Source organism: Taudactylus pleione, unplaced genomic scaffold (assembly GCF_031769625.1).
Source record: "Taudactylus pleione unplaced genomic scaffold, aTauple2 ptg000550l, whole genome shotgun sequence".
In the NCBI taxonomy this organism is placed as follows: domain Eukaryota; kingdom Metazoa; phylum Chordata; class Amphibia; order Anura; family Myobatrachidae; genus Taudactylus; species Taudactylus pleione.
In genome coordinates, this window is record NW_028284952.1 from 2,825,001 (window position 1) to 2,835,000 (window position 10,000).

The 10,000-nt window shown below is 37.8% G+C and overlaps 6 non-coding genes and 29 pseudogenes across 6 annotated transcripts; all 35 read left to right on the top strand.

Moving 5' to 3' along the window:
• LOC148493937 (5S ribosomal RNA) overlaps window positions 1-96 on the top strand; it is a 119-nt pseudogene extending 23 nt beyond the window's left edge.
• A 585-nt stretch (window positions 97-681) lies between these two features.
• LOC148493938 (5S ribosomal RNA) lies at window positions 682-800 on the top strand (annotated as a pseudogene).
• Window positions 801-916: 116 nt separating this feature from the next.
• On the top strand, window positions 917-1,035 carry LOC148493939 (5S ribosomal RNA; annotated as a pseudogene).
• Window positions 1,036-1,386: 351 nt separating this feature from the next.
• On the top strand, window positions 1,387-1,505 carry LOC148493940 (5S ribosomal RNA; annotated as a pseudogene).
• A 115-nt stretch (window positions 1,506-1,620) lies between these two features.
• Window positions 1,621-1,739, top strand: LOC148493941 (5S ribosomal RNA; annotated as a pseudogene).
• A 351-nt stretch (window positions 1,740-2,090) lies between these two features.
• LOC148493942 (5S ribosomal RNA) lies at window positions 2,091-2,209 on the top strand (annotated as a pseudogene).
• Window positions 2,210-2,325: 116 nt separating this feature from the next.
• LOC148493943 (5S ribosomal RNA) lies at window positions 2,326-2,444 on the top strand (annotated as a pseudogene).
• A 351-nt stretch (window positions 2,445-2,795) lies between these two features.
• Window positions 2,796-2,914, top strand: LOC148493944 (5S ribosomal RNA; annotated as a pseudogene).
• A 115-nt stretch (window positions 2,915-3,029) lies between these two features.
• Window positions 3,030-3,148, top strand: LOC148493945 (5S ribosomal RNA; annotated as a pseudogene).
• Window positions 3,149-3,263: 115 nt separating this feature from the next.
• LOC148493946 (5S ribosomal RNA) lies at window positions 3,264-3,382 on the top strand (annotated as a pseudogene).
• A 115-nt stretch (window positions 3,383-3,497) lies between these two features.
• On the top strand, window positions 3,498-3,616 carry LOC148493947 (5S ribosomal RNA; annotated as a pseudogene).
• A 115-nt stretch (window positions 3,617-3,731) lies between these two features.
• LOC148493948 (5S ribosomal RNA) lies at window positions 3,732-3,850 on the top strand. Its single transcript, XR_015870635.1, has one exon. It is a non-coding gene; the product is annotated as a 5S ribosomal RNA (ribosomal RNA).
• Window positions 3,851-3,966: 116 nt separating this feature from the next.
• LOC148493949 (5S ribosomal RNA) lies at window positions 3,967-4,085 on the top strand (annotated as a pseudogene).
• Window positions 4,086-4,200: 115 nt separating this feature from the next.
• Window positions 4,201-4,319, top strand: LOC148493950 (5S ribosomal RNA). Its single transcript, XR_015871505.1, has one exon. It is a non-coding gene; the product is annotated as a 5S ribosomal RNA (ribosomal RNA).
• Window positions 4,320-4,435: 116 nt separating this feature from the next.
• On the top strand, window positions 4,436-4,554 carry LOC148493951 (5S ribosomal RNA; annotated as a pseudogene).
• Window positions 4,555-4,669: 115 nt separating this feature from the next.
• LOC148493952 (5S ribosomal RNA) lies at window positions 4,670-4,788 on the top strand (annotated as a pseudogene).
• Window positions 4,789-4,903: 115 nt separating this feature from the next.
• On the top strand, window positions 4,904-5,022 carry LOC148493953 (5S ribosomal RNA; annotated as a pseudogene).
• Window positions 5,023-5,137: 115 nt separating this feature from the next.
• Window positions 5,138-5,256, top strand: LOC148493954 (5S ribosomal RNA; annotated as a pseudogene).
• A 115-nt stretch (window positions 5,257-5,371) lies between these two features.
• On the top strand, window positions 5,372-5,490 carry LOC148493955 (5S ribosomal RNA). The gene has a single exon (XR_015870638.1). It is a non-coding gene; the product is annotated as a 5S ribosomal RNA (ribosomal RNA).
• A 116-nt stretch (window positions 5,491-5,606) lies between these two features.
• On the top strand, window positions 5,607-5,725 carry LOC148493956 (5S ribosomal RNA; annotated as a pseudogene).
• A 116-nt stretch (window positions 5,726-5,841) lies between these two features.
• Window positions 5,842-5,960, top strand: LOC148493957 (5S ribosomal RNA). Its single transcript, XR_015871146.1, has one exon. It is a non-coding gene; the product is annotated as a 5S ribosomal RNA (ribosomal RNA).
• A 351-nt stretch (window positions 5,961-6,311) lies between these two features.
• On the top strand, window positions 6,312-6,430 carry LOC148493958 (5S ribosomal RNA; annotated as a pseudogene).
• A 115-nt stretch (window positions 6,431-6,545) lies between these two features.
• On the top strand, window positions 6,546-6,664 carry LOC148493959 (5S ribosomal RNA; annotated as a pseudogene).
• A 351-nt stretch (window positions 6,665-7,015) lies between these two features.
• LOC148493960 (5S ribosomal RNA) lies at window positions 7,016-7,134 on the top strand (annotated as a pseudogene).
• Window positions 7,135-7,250: 116 nt separating this feature from the next.
• LOC148493961 (5S ribosomal RNA) lies at window positions 7,251-7,369 on the top strand (annotated as a pseudogene).
• A 351-nt stretch (window positions 7,370-7,720) lies between these two features.
• On the top strand, window positions 7,721-7,839 carry LOC148493962 (5S ribosomal RNA; annotated as a pseudogene).
• A 115-nt stretch (window positions 7,840-7,954) lies between these two features.
• Window positions 7,955-8,073, top strand: LOC148493963 (5S ribosomal RNA; annotated as a pseudogene).
• A 115-nt stretch (window positions 8,074-8,188) lies between these two features.
• On the top strand, window positions 8,189-8,307 carry LOC148493964 (5S ribosomal RNA; annotated as a pseudogene).
• A 115-nt stretch (window positions 8,308-8,422) lies between these two features.
• On the top strand, window positions 8,423-8,541 carry LOC148493965 (5S ribosomal RNA; annotated as a pseudogene).
• Window positions 8,542-8,656: 115 nt separating this feature from the next.
• On the top strand, window positions 8,657-8,775 carry LOC148493966 (5S ribosomal RNA). The gene has a single exon (XR_015870640.1). It is a non-coding gene; the product is annotated as a 5S ribosomal RNA (ribosomal RNA).
• Window positions 8,776-8,891: 116 nt separating this feature from the next.
• Window positions 8,892-9,010, top strand: LOC148493967 (5S ribosomal RNA; annotated as a pseudogene).
• A 115-nt stretch (window positions 9,011-9,125) lies between these two features.
• Window positions 9,126-9,244, top strand: LOC148493968 (5S ribosomal RNA). The gene has a single exon (XR_015871506.1). It is a non-coding gene; the product is annotated as a 5S ribosomal RNA (ribosomal RNA).
• A 116-nt stretch (window positions 9,245-9,360) lies between these two features.
• On the top strand, window positions 9,361-9,479 carry LOC148493969 (5S ribosomal RNA; annotated as a pseudogene).
• Window positions 9,480-9,594: 115 nt separating this feature from the next.
• Window positions 9,595-9,713, top strand: LOC148493970 (5S ribosomal RNA; annotated as a pseudogene).
• A 115-nt stretch (window positions 9,714-9,828) lies between these two features.
• On the top strand, window positions 9,829-9,947 carry LOC148493971 (5S ribosomal RNA; annotated as a pseudogene).
• The last annotated feature ends 53 nt before the right edge of the window (window positions 9,948-10,000 follow it).

The following is a 10,000-nucleotide window of genomic DNA, read 5'->3' on the forward strand; positions in this document are numbered from 1 at the left end:
CATGCTCAATATCATCTGATCTTGGAAGCTATGCAGTGTTGGGCCTGGTTAGTACTTGGATGGGAGACCACCTGGGAATACCAGGTGCTGTAGGTAACTTTATACTGCCATAACATACTTTTCTATTACATTTTACATTTCATTTTTCAACTTATCATTGAATTTACTTGAGTTAAGAAGTAAAAGAGGTCTAAAGTTAATGTTTTTGAGCACCTACAGCCAAACCACACTGGACATGCTCAATCTTGTCTGATCTTAGAAGCTATGCAGTGTTGAGCCTGGTTAGTACTTGGATGGGAGACAACCTGGGAATACCAGGTGCTATAGGTAATTTTATACAGCCATAACATTCTTTTCTATTACATTTTACATTTAATTTATTCAACTTATCAATGAATTTACTTGAGTTAAGAAGTAATAGAGGTCTAAAGTTAATGTTTTTAAGCAACTACAGCCAAACCACACTGGACATGCCCAAAATCTTCTGATCTTGGAAGCAATGCGGTGTTTGGCCTGGATACTACTTGGGTGGGAGACCACCTGGGAATACCAGGTGCTGTAGGTAATTTTATACAGCCAAAACATTCTTTTCTATTACAATATACATTTAATTTTTTCAACTTATCAATGAATTTACTTGAGTTAAGAAGTAAAAGAGGTCTAAAGTTAATGTTTTTGAGCACCTACAGCCAAAGCACACTGGACATGCCCAATCTCATCTGATCTTGGAAGCTATGCAGTGTTGGGCCTGGTTAGTACTTGGACAGGAGACCTCCTGGGAATACCAGGTGCTGTAGGTAATTTTATATAGCCATAACATTCTTTTCTATTACATTTTACATTACATTTTTTCAACTTATCAATGAATTTACTTGAGTTAAGAAGTAAAAGAGGTCTAAAGTTAATGTTTTTGAGCACCTACAGTCAAACCACACTGGACATGCCCAATCTCGTCTGATCTTGGAAGCTATGCAGCGTTGGGCCTGGTTAGTACTTGGATGGGAGACCCCCTGGGAATACCAGGTGCTGTAGGTAATTTTATACTGCCATAACATTCTTTTCTATTACATTTTACATTTAATTTTTTAAACTTATCAATGAATGTACTTGAGTTAAGAAGTAATAGAGGTCTAAATTTAATGCTTTTGAGCACCTACAGCCAAACCACACTGGACATGCCCAATCTCGTCTGATCTTGTAAGCTTTGCTGTGTTGGGCCTGGTTTGTACTTGGATGGGAGACCACCTGGGAATACCAGTACCTGTTGGAAATTTTATACAGCCAAAACATTCTTTTCTATTACATTTTACATTTAATATTTTCAACTTATCAATGAATTTACTTGAGTTAAGAAGTAAAAGAGGTCTAAAGTTAATGTTTTTGAGCACCTACAGCCAAACCACACTGGACATTCCCAATCTTGTTTGATCGTGGAAGCTATGCAGTGTTGGGCCTGGTTAGTACTTTGATGGGAGACCACCTGGGAATACCAGGTGCTGTAGGTAATTTTATACTGCTATAAAATTCTTTTCTATTACATTTTACATTTAATTTTTTCAGCTTATCAATGAATTTACTTGAGTTAAGAAGTAATAGAGGTCTAAAGTTAAGGCTTTGGGCACCTACAGCCAAACCACACTGGACATGCCCAATCTCGTCTGATCTTGGAAGCTATGCAGTGTTGAGCCTGGTTAGTAATTGGATGGGAGACAACCTGGGAATACCATGTGCTATAGGTAATTTTATGCAGCCATAACATTCTTTTCTATTACATTTTACATTTAATTTTTTCAACTTATCAATGAATTTACTTGAGTTAAGAAGTAATAGAGGTCTAAAGTTAATGTTTTTAAGCAACTACAGCCAAACCACACTGGACATGCCCAAAATCTTCTGATCTTGGAAGCAATGCGGTGTTTGGCCTGGATACTACTTGGGTGGGAGACCACCTGGGAATACCAGGTGCTGTAGGTAATTTTATACAGCCAAAACATTCTTTTCTATTACAATTTACATTTAATTTTTTCAACTTATCAATGAATTTACTTGAGTTAAGAAGTAAAAGAGGTCTAAAGTTAATGTTTTTGAGCACCTACAGCCAAAGCACACTGGACATGCCCAATCTTGTCTGATCTTGGAAGCTATGCAGTGTTGGGCCTGGTTAGTACTTGGACAGGAGACCACCTGGGAATACCAGGTGCTGTAGGTAATTTTATATAGCCATAACATTCTTTTCTATTACATTTTACATTACATTTTTTCAACTTATCAATGAATTTACTTGAGTTAAGAAGTAAAAGAGGTCTAAAGTTAATGTTTTTGAGCACCTACAGTCAAACCACACTGGACATGCCCAATCTCGTCTGATCTTGGAAGCTATGCAGTGTTGGGCCTGGTTAGTACTTGGATGGGAGACCCCCTGGGAGTACCAGGTGCTGTAGGTAATTTTATACTGCCATAACATTCTTTTCTATTACATTTTACATTTAATTTTTTAAACTTATCAATGAATGTACTTGAGTTAAGAAGTAATAGAGGTCTAAATTTAATGCTTTTGAGCACCTACAGCCAAACCACACTGGACATGCCCAATCTCGTCTGATCTTGTAAGCTTTGCTGTGTTGGGCCTGGTTTGTACTTGGATGGGAGACCACCTGGGAATACCAGTACCTGTTGGAAATTTTATACAGCCAAAACATTCTTTTCTATTACATTTTACATTTAATATTTTCAACTTATCAATGAATTTACTTGAGTTAAGAAGTAAAAGAGGTCTAAAGTTAATGTTTTTGAGCACCTACAGCCAAACCACACTGGACATTCCCAATCTTGTTTGGTCTTGGAAGCTATGTAGTGTTGGGCCTGGTTAGTACTTTGATGGGAGACCCCCTGGGAATACCAGGTGCTGTAGGTAATTTTATACTGCTATAACATTCTTTTCTATTACATTTTACATTTAATTTTTTCAGCTTATCAATGAATTTACTTGAGTTAAGAAGTAATAGAGGTCTAAAGTTAAGGCTTTGGGCACCTACAGCCAAACCACACTGGACATGCCCAATCTCGTCTGATCTGGGAAGCTATGCAGTGTTGGGCCTGGTTAGTACTTCGATGGGAGACCACCTGGGAATACCAGGAGCTGTAGGTAATTTTATACTGCCATAACGTTCTTTTCTATTACATTTTACATTTCATTTTTCAACTTATCATTGAATTTACTTGAGTTAAGAAGTAAAAGAGGTCTAAAGTTAATGTTTTTGAGCACTTACAGGCAAACCACACTGGACATGCCCAATCTTGTCTGATCTTGGAAGCTATGCAGTGTTGGGCCTGGTTAGTACTTGGATGGGAGACCACCTGGGAATACCAGGTGCTGTAGGTATTTTTATGCAGCCATAACATTCTTTTCTATTACATTTTACATTAATTTTTTCAACTTATCAATGAATTTGCTTGTGTTAAGAAGTAATAGAGGTCTAAAGTTAATGTTTTTGAGCACCAACAGCCAAACCACACTGGACATGCCCAATCTCGTCTGATCTTGGAAGCTATGCAGTGTTGGGCCTGGTTAGTACATGGATGGGAGACCACCTAGGAATCCCAGGTGCTGTAGGTACTTTTATACTGCCATAACTGTCTTTTCTATTACATTTTACATTTAATTTTTCAACTTATCAATGAATTTACTTGAGTTAAGAAGTAATAGAGGTCTGAAGTTAATGCTTTTGAGCACCTACAGCCAAACCACACTGGACATGCCCAATCTCGTTTGATCTTGGAAGCTATGCAGTGTTGGGCCTGGTTAGTACTTGGATGGGAGACCACCTGGGAATACCAGGTGCTGTAGGTAATTTTATATAGTCATAACATTCTTTTCTATTACATTTTACATTACATTTTTTCAACTTTTCAATGAATTATCTTGAGTTAAGAAGTAAAAGAGGTCTAAAGTTAATGTTTTTGAGCACCTACAGTCAAACCACACTGGACATGCCCAATCTCGTCTTATCTTGAAAGCTATGCAGTGTTGGGCCTGGTTAGTACTTGGATGGGAGACCACCTGGGAATGCCAGGTGCTGTAGGTAATTTTATACTGCCATAACATTCTTTTCTATTACATTTTACATTTCATTTTTCAACTAATCATTGAATTTACTTGAGTAAAGCAGTAAAAGAGGTCTAAAGTTAATGTTTTTGAGTACCTACAGCCAAACCACACTGGACATGCCCAATCTCGTCTGAACTTGGAAGCTATGCAGTGTTGGGCCTGGTTAGTACTTGGATGGGAGACCACCTGGGAATACCAGGTGCTGTAGGTAATTTTATACTGCCATAACATTCTTTTCTATTACATTTTACATTTAATTTTTTCAACTTATCAATGAATTTATTTGAGTTAAGAAGTAAAAGAGGTCTAAAGTTAATGTTTTTGAGCACCTACAGCCAAACCACACTGGACATTCCCAATCTTGTTTGGTCTTGGAAGCTATGTAGTGTTGGGCCTGGTTAGTACTTTGATGGGAGACCCCCTGGGAATACCAGGTGCTGTAGGTAATTTTATACTGCTATAACATTCTTTTCTATTACATTTTACATTTAATTTTTTCAGCTTATCAATGAATTTACTTGAGTTAAGAAGTAATAGAGGTCTAAAGTTAAGGCTTTGGGCACCTACAGCCAAACCACACTGGACATGCCCAATCTCGTCTGATCTGGGAAGCTATGCAGTGTTGGGCCTGGTTAGTACTTCGATGGGAGACCACCTGGGAAAACCAGGAGCTGTAGGTAATTTTATACTGCCATAACGTTCTTTTCTATTACATTTTACATTTCATTTTTCAACTTATCATTGAATTTACTTGAGTTAAGAAGTAAAAGAGGTCTAAAGTTAATGTTTTTGAGCACTTACAGGCAAGCCACACTGGACATGCCCAATCTTGTCTGATCTTGGAAGCTATGCAGTGTTGGGCCTGGTTAGTACTTGGATGGGAGACCACCTGGGAATACCAGGTGCTGTAGGTATTTTTATGCAGCCATAACATTCTTTTCTATTACATTTTACATTAATTTTTTCAACTTATCAATGAATTTACTTGTGTTAAGAAGTAATAGAGGTCTAAAGTTAATGTTTTTGAGCACCAACAGCCAAACCACACTGGACATGCCCAATCTCGTCTGATCTTGGAAGCTATGCAGTGTTGGGCCTGGTTAGTACATGGATGGGAGACCACCTAGGAATCCCAGGTGCTGTAGGTACTTTTATACTGCCATAACTGTCTTTTCTATTACATTTTACATTTAATTTTTCAACTTATCAATGAATTTACTTGAGTTAAGAAGTAATAGAGGTCTGAAGTTAATGCTTTTGAGCACCTACAGCCAAACCACACTGGACATGCCCAATCTCGTTTGATCTTGGAAGCTATGCAGTGTTGGGCCTGGTTAGTACTTGGATGGGAGACCACCTGGGAATACCAGGTGCTGTAGGTAATTTTATATAGTCATAACATTCTTTTCTATTACATTTTACATTACATTTTTTCAACTTATCAATGAATTAACTTGAGTTAAGAAGTAAAAGAGGTCTAAAGTTAATGTTTTTGAGCACCTACAGTCAAACCACACTGGACATGCCCAATCTCGTCTTATCTTGAAAGCTATGCAGTGTTGGGCCTGGTTAGTACTTGGACAGGAGACCTCCTGGGAATACCAGGTGCTGTAGGTAATTTTATATAGCCATAACATTCTTTTCTATTACATTTTACATTACATTTTTTCAACTTATCAATGAATTTACTTGAGTTAAGAAGTAAAAGAGGTCTAAAGTTAATGTTTTTGAGCACCTACAGTCAAACCACACTGGACATGCCCAATCTCGTCTGATCTTGGAAGCTATGCAGTGTTGGGCCTGGTTAGTACTTGGATGGGAGACCCCCTGGGAATACCAGGTGCTGTAGGTAATTTTATACTGCCATAACATTCTTTTCTATTACATTTTACATTTAATTTTTTAAACTTATCAATGAATGTACTTGAGTTAAGAAGTAATAGAGGTCTAAATTTAATGCTTTTGAGCACCTACAGCCAAACCACACTGGACATGCCCAATCTCGTCTGATCTTGTAAGCTTTGCTGTGTTGGGCCTGGTTTGTACTTGGATGGGAGACCACCTGGGAATACCAGTACCTGTTGGAAATTTTATACAGCCAAAACATTCTTTTCTATTACATTTTACATTTAATATTTTCAACTTATCAATGAATTTACTTGAGTTAAGAAGTAAAAGAGGTCTAAAGTTAATGTTTTTGAGCACCTACAGCCAAACCACACTGGACATTCCCAATCTTGTTTGATCGTGGAAGCTATGCAGTGTTGGGCCTGGTTAGTACTTTGATGGGAGACCACCTGGGAATACCAGGTGCTGTAGGTAATTTTATACTGCTATAACATTCTTTTCTATTACATTTTACATTTAATTTTTTCAGCTTATCAATGAATTTACTTGAGTTAAGAAGTAATAGAGGTCTAAAGTTAAGGCTTTGGGCACCTACAGCCAAACCACACTGGACATGCCCAATCTCGTCTGATCTTGGAAGCTATGCAGTGTTGAGCCTGGTTAGTAATTGGATGGGAGACAACCTGGGAATACCATGTGCTATAGGTAATTTTATGCAGCCATAACATTCTTTTCTATTACATTTTACATTTAATTTTTTCAACTTATCAATGAATTTACTTGAGTTAAGAAGTAATAGAGGTCTAAAGTTAATGTTTTTAAGCAACTACAGCCAAACCACACTGGACATGCCCAAAATCTTCTGATCTTGGAAGCAATGCGGTGTTTGGCCTGGATACTACTTGGGTGGGAGACCACCTGGGAATACCAGGTGCTGTAGGTAATTTTATACAGCCAAAACATTCTTTTCTATTACAATTTACATTTAATTTTTTCAACTTATCAATGAATTTACTTGAGTTAAGAAGTAAAAGAGGTCTAAAGTTAATGTTTTTGAGCACCTACAGCCAAAGCACACTGGACATGCCCAATCTTGTCTGATCTTGGAAGCTATGCAGTGTTGGGCCTGGTTAGTACTTGGACAGGAGACCACCTGGGAATACCAGGTGCTGTAGGTAATTTTATATAGCCATAACATTCTTTTCTATTACATTTTACATTACATTTTTTCAACTTATCAATGAATTTACTTGAGTTAAGAAGTAAAAGAGGTCTAAAGTTAATGTTTTTGAGCACCTACAGTCAAACCACACTGGACATGCCCAATCTCGTCTGATCTTGGAAGCTATGCAGTGTTGGGCCTGGTTAGTACTTGGATGGGAGACCCCCTGGGAGTACCAGGTGCTGTAGGTAATTTTATACTGCCATAACATTCTTTTCTATTACATTTTACATTTAATTTTTTAAACTTATCAATGAATGTACTTGAGTTAAGAAGTAATAGAGGTCTAAATTTAATGCTTTTGAGCACCTACAGCCAAACCACACTGGACATGCCCAATCTCGTCTGATCTTGTAAGCTTTGCTGTGTTGGGCCTGGTTTGTACTTGGATGGGAGACCACCTGGGAATACCAGTACCTGTTGGAAATTTTATACAGCCAAAACATTCTTTTCTATTACATTTTACATTTAATATTTTCAACTTATCAATGAATTTACTTGAGTTAAGAAGTAAAAGAGGTCTAAAGTTAATGTTTTTGAGCACCTACAGCCAAACCACACTGGACATTCCCAATCTTGTTTGGTCTTGGAAGCTATGTAGTGTTGGGCCTGGTTAGTACTTTGATGGGAGACCCCCTGGGAATACCAGGTGCTGTAGGTAATTTTATACTGCTATAACATTCTTTTCTATTACATTTTACATTTAATTTTTTCAGCTTATCAATGAATTTACTTGAGTTAAGAAGTAATAGAGGTCTAAAGTTAAGGCTTTGGGCACCTACAGCCAAACCACACTGGACATGCCCAATCTCGTCTGATCTGGGAAGCTATGCAGTGTTGGGCCTGGTTAGTACTTCGATGGGAGACCACCTGGGAATACCAGGAGCTGTAGGTAATTTTATACTGCCATAACGTTCTTTTCTATTACATTTTACATTTCATTTTTCAACTTATCATTGAATTTACTTGAGTTAAGAAGTAAAAGAGGTCTAAAGTTAATGTTTTTGAGCACTTACAGGCAAACCACACTGGACATGCCCAATCTTGTCTGATCTTGGAAGCTATGCAGTGTTGGGCCTGGTTAGTACTTGGATGGGAGACCACCTGGGAATACCAGGTGCTGTAGGTATTTTTATGCAGCCATAACATTCTTTTCTATTACATTTTACATTAATTTTTTCAACTTATCAATGAATTTGCTTGTGTTAAGAAGTAATAGAGGTCTAAAGTTAATGTTTTTGAGCACCAACAGCCAAACCACACTGGACATGCCCAATCTCGTCTGATCTTGGAAGCTATGCAGTGTTGGGCCTGGTTAGTACATGGATGGGAGACCACCTAGGAATCCCAGGTGCTGTAGGTACTTTTATACTGCCATAACTGTCTTTTCTATTACATTTTACATTTAATTTTTCAACTTATCAATGAATTTACTTGAGTTAAGAAGTAATAGAGGTCTGAAGTTAATGCTTTTGAGCACCTACAGCCAAACCACACTGGACATGCCCAATCTCGTTTGATCTTGGAAGCTATGCAGTGTTGGGCCTGGTTAGTACTTGGATGGGAGACCACCTGGGAATACCAGGTGCTGTAGGTAATTTTATATAGTCATAACATTCTTTTCTATTACATTTTACATTACATTTTTTCAACTTTTCAATGAATTATCTTGAGTTAAGAAGTAAAAGAGGTCTAAAGTTAATGTTTTTGAGCACCTACAGTCAAACCACACTGGACATGCCCAATCTCGTCTTATCTTGAAAGCTATGCAGTGTTGGGCCTGGTTAGTACTTGGATGGGAGACCACCTGGGAATGCCAGGTGCTGTAGGTAATTTTATACTGCCATAACATTCTTTTCTATTACATTTTACATTTCATTTTTCAACTAATCATTGAATTTACTTGAGTAAAGCAGTAAAAGAGGTCTAAAGTTAATGTTTTTGAGTACCTACAGCCAAACCACACTGGACATGCCCAATCTCGTCTGAACTTGGAAGCTATGCAGTGTTGGGCCTGGTTAGTACTTGGATGGGAGACCACCTGGGAATACCAGGTGCTGTAGGTAATTTTATACTGCCATAACATTCTTTTCTATTACATTTTACATTTAATTTTTTCAACTTATCAATGAATTTATTTGAGTTAAGAAGTAAAAGAGGTCTAAAGTTAATGTTTTTGAGCACCTACAGCCAAACCACACTGGACATTCCCAATCTTGTTTGGTCTTGGAAGCTATGTAGTGTTGGGCCTGGTTAGTACTTTGATGGGAGACCCCCTGGGAATACCAGGTGCTGTAGGTAATTTTATACTGCTATAACATTCTTTTCTATTACATTTTACATTTAATTTTTTCAGCTTATCAATGAATTTACTTGAGTTAAGAAGTAATAGAGGTCTAAAGTTAAGGCTTTGGGCACCTACAGCCAAACCACACTGGACATGCCCAATCTCGTCTGATCTGGGAAGCTATGCAGTGTTGGGCCTGGTTAGTACTTCGATGGGAGACCACCTGGGAAAACCAGGAGCTGTAGGTAATTTTATACTGCCATAACGTTCTTTTCTATTACATTTTACATTTCATTTTTCAACTTATCATTGAATTTACTTGAGTTAAGAAGTAAAAGAGGTCTAAAGTTAATGTTTTTGAGCACTTACAGGCAAGCCACACTGGACATGCCCAATCTTGTCTGATCTTGGAAGCTATGCAGTGTTGGGCCTGGTTAGTACTTGGATGGGAGACCACCTGGGAATACCAGGTGCTGTAGGTATTTTTATGCAGCCATAACATTCTTTTCTATTACATTTTACATTAATTTTTTCA